Here is a 7,805-nt window from a genome sequence, read left to right as displayed (position 1 = left end):
GCCTTACGTTGTCGTTGGCGTTCTTCGAGCTGGGCCATACTCTCTATCCTATCTTCGCCGAGTTCAAGGAGTTGTTCCAGCCGGTATTGCTCGGATTGGGCCTCGGGGAGCCGTGCTTTGATTTGAACTCAGAGGCTCGGGACTTGGAACTCAACGGGCATTACGGCTTCTAACCCGAACGCCATTCGAAAGGGGGTTGATTGGATGCTTGTTTTGAAAGTCGTACGATACCCCCACAACGCGCTCTGGAGTTTGTCATCCCAATCGGTCCTGTTTTCATTGACGATCTTCTTCAGTATGGTTTGGAGGATTTTATTGGTCGATTCCGCCAAGCCGTTCGCCTGCGGGTAGTATGATGTGCTTTTCTTGTGCACCACCGCGTAGTGGTGTGTAAGCTCATGTATTAGATGATTGATGAAGTGCCCACCTTGGTCATTAACGAGCTCGATTGGGCATTCGTAATGGCACCAAAGGTGCTCGTACACGAATTTAGTCGTGGATGTTGCCGTGTTGTCTCGGAGTGCCTTAGCCTCGACCCATTTGGTGCAGTAATCCGTGGCAACGATAATATACCTATTCCTTGTACGGGCCGCAGGTGGTTTGAAAGGGCCTACAAAATCCAAACCCCATTTTTGAACTGGGTCCAACGGAAGAATCGGCTGGTGTGGCATGCGTGACTGTTCCATTGGTTGCCCCAGTCGTTGGCACAAATCGCACTGCCGGCAAAACTCGTGAGCGTCTCTCTTCGTTGTCGGCCACCACAATCCACTTTGCCAAACTTTCCTTGTTGTGGAATCCCCGGCGTAGTGCCCCCCAGCTACTCCCTGGTGAGCCTCCTGAAGAACGGCGTTCTTCTCGAATTGCCGAATCACTCGGCGCCATATGTCGTCCGAGCCTTTGTGGTAGAGAATGTCCGAGACGAGGCAAAAATTCCGGCTACGCACTGCTAGGCGTTTTCTCGTGTCAAGGGGCATCTGCTCGGGAGGTAAACCGGTAGTGAGAAAATGGGCCATCTCCGTGATCCATTCATCTTCGTTATTGTCTGGTATCGTGGTCAGGTTAAATAGGCTGGCGTCCGGTAGCTCTTCGTACGTTGTTTTCGCCAGTTCCCCTGACTCAAGACGGCTCAAGTAGTCGGCGACGGCATGTTGTACCCCGGGTCGATACTGAATCTGGAAATCAAACTCTTGGAGTAGGAGCATCCATCGAGCCAACCATCCGGTGAGGGCTTGTTTATTGACCAAATAAAGAAGGGCCGAGTGATCCACGTGAAAGGTAAATTTCCGGCCCAAGAGGTAATGCCGGAATTTATTGATGCTATAAATCATACCGAGGGCCTCCCACTCGGTGGTGGAGTAATTCCTTTCTGCAGTCGAGAGCCGTCGGCTGGCGTAGTACATGGGCCTATACCAATTTGGGGGTGTGCATTGCATCAGGGCACTTCCGATGGCGATGTTTGAAGCATCTACGAAGACATGAAACAGTTCGGACCAAACCGGAGACTGGACCGTCGGGGCATGTGATAGCATTAGTTTCAGGGTCTGATAGGCCGTGTCCTCGATTGACGTCCATTGGAAGGGAAGGCGATGGACTGCCACGTGTAAAGGTGTCGCGAAATCGGCCAGGTGTCGTATCATTCGGCTGTGCCACCGGATCTGTCCTAAAAATCGGCTTAGTGCCTTAGCGTTCGAGGGTGCGGTGGCGGTCAGGATTGCCTTTACTTTATCCGGGTCCATAGCGATGCCTTCTTGACTGACAATGTGGCCGAGAAGGTTGCCGCTGGTTACTAAGAACGCGCATTTCGCCGGATTTAAGCTCAATCGAGCTTGGCGACATCGGTCCAGGCAGAGTCGTAATTGGGTTATGTGTTCCCGTCGATGGCCATACACCGAAATCGTCGAGAAAGACTTGCATGAACGCCGGGATGTAGTCATGAAAGATTTCGGTGATGATGCACTGGAACGTAGACGGCGCCGTTTTTAGACCGAACATCATTACTTCTGCTACAAAAACACCCCATTCCGTGACGAAAGTGGTTTTCTCCTGATCCTCTGGGTGCATTCCTATCTGGTTATAGCCGTTGAACCCGTCGAGGAAACTGTAGCATTCGTGGCCAGCTACCGTGTCGAGGACGCTGTCTGTGAATGGGAGAGGGAAACCGTCGGTGACTATTGCCGCGTTAAGCTTCCGATAGTCGACGCAGGCGCAGATTTTTCTGTTCTTCTTTGGGATCACAACGATCGGGCTCAACCACGTAGCCCGTTTAACAGGGCGAATGAAGCCCACTCGGAGTAGTTTGTCGATTTCCTCTTTGACTTTAGCGGCTTAGTTGGGGTTCATCCTGTAGCGCCTCTACTGAACCGGCCGAGTGTCGGGTAAGATGTGAATTTGATGTTGGTAGTATTGAGGATCCAGCCCCTTCATATCGGTGTAAGACCAAGCGAAAACATCCTGGTAGTCGGTGAGAAATCGTACGAGGCATGCTCGTTCTCCAGTTGGTAGATTATTGGCGATTTGTATTGTACAGGGATTCTCGTCTCAGCCGAGGTTTATTGTTTCCAGGGTTGATGCTTTGACTCGTTGTGAAATGGCGAGTTCGCGTTCGAAAGCCTCCCGAGCATGGCGTAGCTCGGCAACTGTGGTTGGATCTGGTTCATCTTGGGGTGGTGATTCCTCCGTGACTTCCTCGTCTTTAGGTGGCTCGATGGTTGGTAAGGCATTGATTTCGAAGAGAGGGATGATCGTGGGATGATCATCTAGGAAGTCATCGACCTCCTCATCGGCCAAACCGTCAAGCATATGGACCCCTTCCGCGTATAACGGCGAAGTGTTGAGGGCGACGGGGACTCGTTCTTCAGTGATGATTTGGACTTTTGTATTGCCTCTTCGGAACGAGATCATGTTGCGTTGCCAATGTTGCTTGATATTCGCTGTACGCAACCATGGTTGACCTAGTAACATTGGGTAGGCGCCTTGTGTCTCTAGTCTTAGCACGACGGCTGAGATCGTGAACATGTAGCCTCCAAGTGTGAAGTCGAGATGGCGGATTAAACCAATGGGGTGAACGGAGCGGGTGTCGGCCATCCGAAGCCAAAAGGGGCATGGTTCCTATTGATTCAGGCCGAGGTTGTGACACGTTGACTCACTAATAACGTTTACGCCGGATCCGCCGTCAATGATGCATCCGTGCAGGTCTTGTCCCTTAATGATGATTCACACGGCTGGGTTCTGAGAATCCATGAGTGGTGGACCGGTTCCTGCTTCGGTGAGGTGTACCAGTGGCGTCACGGGCTTAGTATTGGCCTGGAGTGCCGCCAGGGTGTCCCGAAATCTCGGCATGAGTGGTAACAGTTTATGTAGGGGCAGCGAGATGCGGGAGTTGGTAAGAACATCCCATAGTTGGTCGTCCTCTGACGACATGGCTGGTACCGAGGTTTGTGGTGCCTCACTGGGCCCGTCTCTCATGTCTGTTTGCATGCGCACGGCATTATTTTTATTGGCCATGTCGATCCATTCTTTTGCTGCCTGACGGACGTCATCCTGGATTTGCCACTGAGTAGTCTGCGCTTTACTCCGGGTAGTGACGGTTTGAACATCGGCCATGATATTGTTCACCGCAGGTGCCTTGCCACGGTTGGTTGTTCGACATTGCATGGCGTAGTGGCCTGGTTGGTAACATTTAAAACATGTAACGTTGGCCGAGCTACTGGTGTCCGCTCGGTCTGTATGTGGAAGTTGTTGTTGTTGATTCTCAGTCTCGTTTGGTGGTGGGTTGTTCCGAGGTGCGTTAGCGTTGCGCTGGTCATTTTGAGGAGCGTCCCGTCGGCGGTTGTCATTAGGTCTCCTATTGTTGCGTGTGTTGTGGTTGCCGTTTCGCCGATCAATGCGTGAGTTCCGTCGGTCATACCGGTCATCGCGATCGTCATCATATCGAGCATAATCGTCGTGCCAGTCATCGCGATAGTGATCACGACGGTCATCACGTCGGTAGTCGTCGTCTCGGTGCCGTCGATCCAGGGATCGCGGTCGGTCGTTATCCTAGTCTCGGTAGACATATCGCTCGTCCTACCGAGAGTATGTATTTCGTGGCTCGATCTAGCGGACCGGTGCCGCCGTTGTGCGGTTCAGCATATTATATTCGCACTGCTCGACAGTGTGAGCTCGAGACTAACAGATCGGACACTGTGGTCGGTGGGGACATTCGAGGGCCAGGTGCCCTGATCCTGAACACGCTGTGCATTGGAAAGCTTGGCGAAAGCGATTGTCCTCTTGGGGAAGAGCGTTTTGTAAGGATGTCATCGAGAAGGCCGCACCGTGTTGGGTCCAATCGTGGGCGAGAACCCGCGCTATGACTTGTTCGATAGTATGGTTGGCGAAATTTGTAAGTGCGAGAGTCGTTCGGAGAGGCTCTTGTAAACTGGACAGGAAAGTGTCCGGTATATGTTGTGCTGAGACATCATCGGCCACTTGTCTGTAGAGATCCTCGAACCGGATCGTGAACTGCGCGACCGTTTCGTGCGGTTCCTGGCATATAGAGAAGAATTGCCGAAGCAGTTCCCGTTTAGGCACCTCGCGATGAAAAAGTTCAAGGAACTTTGTGCGCACGATTTGGAAAGTGGTGGCCTCTCCTATTTCGAGCCGAGAGTACCATCGTGCGGCCGGTCCATCGAGGGAGAGTGTGAACTCGGCAATCTTTGAGGCATCGATTTCGGCCGGCGTGAGGCGGTGTGTTGAGTGGTTGGCCTGCCACGTGGATATGAAGGCACAGATGTGTGACTCCGCGTCTGGGCCGTCGGTGTATCGTGGGTATGGGTACGGCATGATGTCGTACTCTAGGTCTTCTGGTAGCACCGGAAAAGGGTTTAGTTCCGGTTGATTGACCTCCGAAGGGCTCGGCAGGGGTTTTGGTGGTGAATCAACTCGCAATCGAGTGTCCGGTGGCGAGTATTGCACTGGGGAAGCCTCCGATTGCTCGAGAAAGGATTGTTCAATGACCGCCGAGTCGGAAGTTCCTTCGACTAGCTCAGGGCGTCGAGCAGGTGGCAGAGACCTCGTGGTGCGAGAGGGCGCCGTAACGGCGGCTGGTGGTTACCTTCAACGAAGTTCGCTGTGCACTCACAGCTGTAACCGAGCGTGCCCAATTGTGTTACCCATTCCTTTGGGTGAACATCTTCGATAGATCTGCGGCTATCGGTATTCAAGGGCATGGTACGTGAAGGCTCGTAACAGAGGCGTCGTGAGAGAGACAATGATCAGAGATAAAACACTAGCGAGATCTTGATAGGCGTGGGCGGCGCTGAAATCATAGGTATGAATCCAAGCACAGACACATGGAGCAAAATGGGCACAAATCAGATATATTACTGCGACAGAAAAAAGATTACAAACACGGCCTACGGCCGGTGACCTTACAAGATTATCTAGTTACAAGGGACTAAGCTAGTGCTTCCGCCTATATTTTTCTTCTCTCCCGCTCTGAGGTACTGGTCCTCGTTTAAATAACGTTTCCCCTAATACACAGCCGAGCCGTCGGTGGCCCGTGATACTCGGACTCGGCGTTTGCTAATTTCCTAAGTTTACATTTCTCTCCTCTGGACAACAAAGAAGGAGGAACAAGAGGATTTGATGGCGGCGTACCACGATAGTCCTTGGGCTGGACACCGTGGAACGTGGGCCACGTTCGAAAAGCTAAAGGGGAAGTACTGGTGGCCGGGACTATACCGGGACGTGCATCGGTTCGTGACGACTTGCGAAAGCTGTCAGGTGCACTCCATGATCCGACACCGGGACGAGCTTCACCTGACCTACCCTCCGACCGTCCACTTCAAGTGGATGGTGGATTTGGTGACAATGCCAATGGGGGTAGGACAGATGCGGTATCTGGTGCTGGCTCGGGAGGATCTAACGAACCAGGTTGAAGGCCGAGCCCTGCAGAACAAGATGACTGCAGCCGTGTGCCGGTTTTTGATTGAGGACGTGGTATGTCGATACGGGTGCGTAGGGAAGATCGTGGCTGATCGTGGTGAGTTGGACGCAGAAGAAGCCGAAGAGTTGTTCGACCGGCTAGGAGTCAAACTTTCGCTCACCACAGCGTACAATCCAGAGGTGAACGGGAAAGTAGAGCGCGGACACGGGCCGATTGTCAAAGCGCTAGTACGGGCGTGCGGAGGCCAAGTCGGGAACTGGCCACGGCTGCTACCTTATGCCTTGTGGGCGGACCGGACTACGCACAGTTCGGTAACCAGGTTCATGCCGGCACAGCTTATGTTCGGACAGAAACTTCGGGTAGCGAGGATAAGGAACAAAGCCCGGTTTGACCGAACACACCGGCTCCGGCCAAGGAAGATTGAGGAAGGCGACTGGGTGCTAGTCTACGACAGCAGCCTCGACAATCAGCACAGGGCCACGCGGAAGTTTGCGAGGAGGTGGTTCGGGCCTTACGTAGTAACAGGCGCCAACGACAATGGGACGTACCATCTCGCGGAGCTCGACGGTACGAGAATGGCGATACCGGTAGCAGGGAAGAGGATCAAAGCGTTCAAGAAACGACACGACGGTGAGCCGGAGCTAGGGGGCATGGACAACAACGACGAGCAGCCCGAGGCGGAGGACGAACCGGTAAACGAGGAATAAAAGCAAGGACCGGTTTTCTCCAGTAGGAACCCAATTTTGGCGCATACTGGTGGATGCACGGTTAGGTGGGGGCGGATGTCGTGAAGAAAACCGTCCCCAGGCGCAAACCGTGTATAGCGTGTGTGAACCGGCCCTTACACGTGGGCACGCCCCTTGTTGTATAGTAGATAGGTAGGCACAAAAGTCGAATCCTAGGTAGCAATATTCTATAGGGAGAATCGAGGAGTATCTCTGTCCGAAAGGACAGAAAATTAATGTGATGTAAACGGGTCAACGGCCTCCCTCCTTGAGCTACAAAAGAGAGGGAGACGGGGGCTAGATGGGGACGAGAGGGGACGAAGTGTTGTCGGACTGGGACCGAGCTCTTCTTCTCTCTCGTTCTCCATAGCTTTCTTTTGCGCAGGCTCTTGAGAGGTTGATTCTGCTCCGTGGAACGCCCGTGTGCTTCCGGTAGAATCTCCATCTTGCTCCCCTGTGTGCGTGGGTGATCAAGCGTCGGCATCCATCTCACCGACCTGATCGGCTGTAACCGTTCGAGTCGTCTGCATACATATATTTATATACATACACTAGTGTTCTTATACTCTATCCCCTACTCAACTCGCGTCTCCTGTGTTGTTGGGCCGCGTTCCCGTGCGCTTCTTTGTCTATACGTGTGTGAGAGCGTCTCTCTCTCTCTCCCTTTTCTCACCTATTCCTCGGTCCAAGACCCCAGTGGTCCCGCCTTGTTCTCCACGCACACGCGTAACAACGCGACAACGGTATAGGTGGGAAGTTGGTCGAGTATACCGATGCCGACTAGGCTAGTGATGCATTGGATCGCCGATCCACCTCCGGTTACATGTTTTCACTTGGTAGCGCGGTTGTTGTATGGAGTAGCAAAAAGCAGCCAACAGTGGCTCTGTCGAGCACTAAGGCTGAGTACCGGGGCGCTACCATTGCCACCTGTGAAACCATCTGGCTTCGGTGACTATTGTTAGACCTCAAGATCGATGTGCCGACCTTGATCTTGATCTATTGCGACAATGTAAGCAACATACAACTCGCCAAGAACCCTGTATTCCATGCTCAGACAAAGCACATAGAAGTGCATTATCACTTTGTTCATGAGCGGGTCCTCAACGGTTAAGTTGAACTTCGGTATGATCACACAGATCGGCAGGTTGCCGACA

Source organism: Azolla caroliniana, unplaced genomic scaffold, assembly GCF_043228905.1.
Source record: "Azolla caroliniana isolate FFs.n. ecotype wild unplaced genomic scaffold, voAzoCaro1.0.p SCAF_8, whole genome shotgun sequence".
Lineage (NCBI taxonomy): Eukaryota > Viridiplantae > Streptophyta > Polypodiopsida > Salviniales > Salviniaceae > Azolla > Azolla caroliniana.
Note: the sequence above shows the minus strand (reverse complement) of the source record.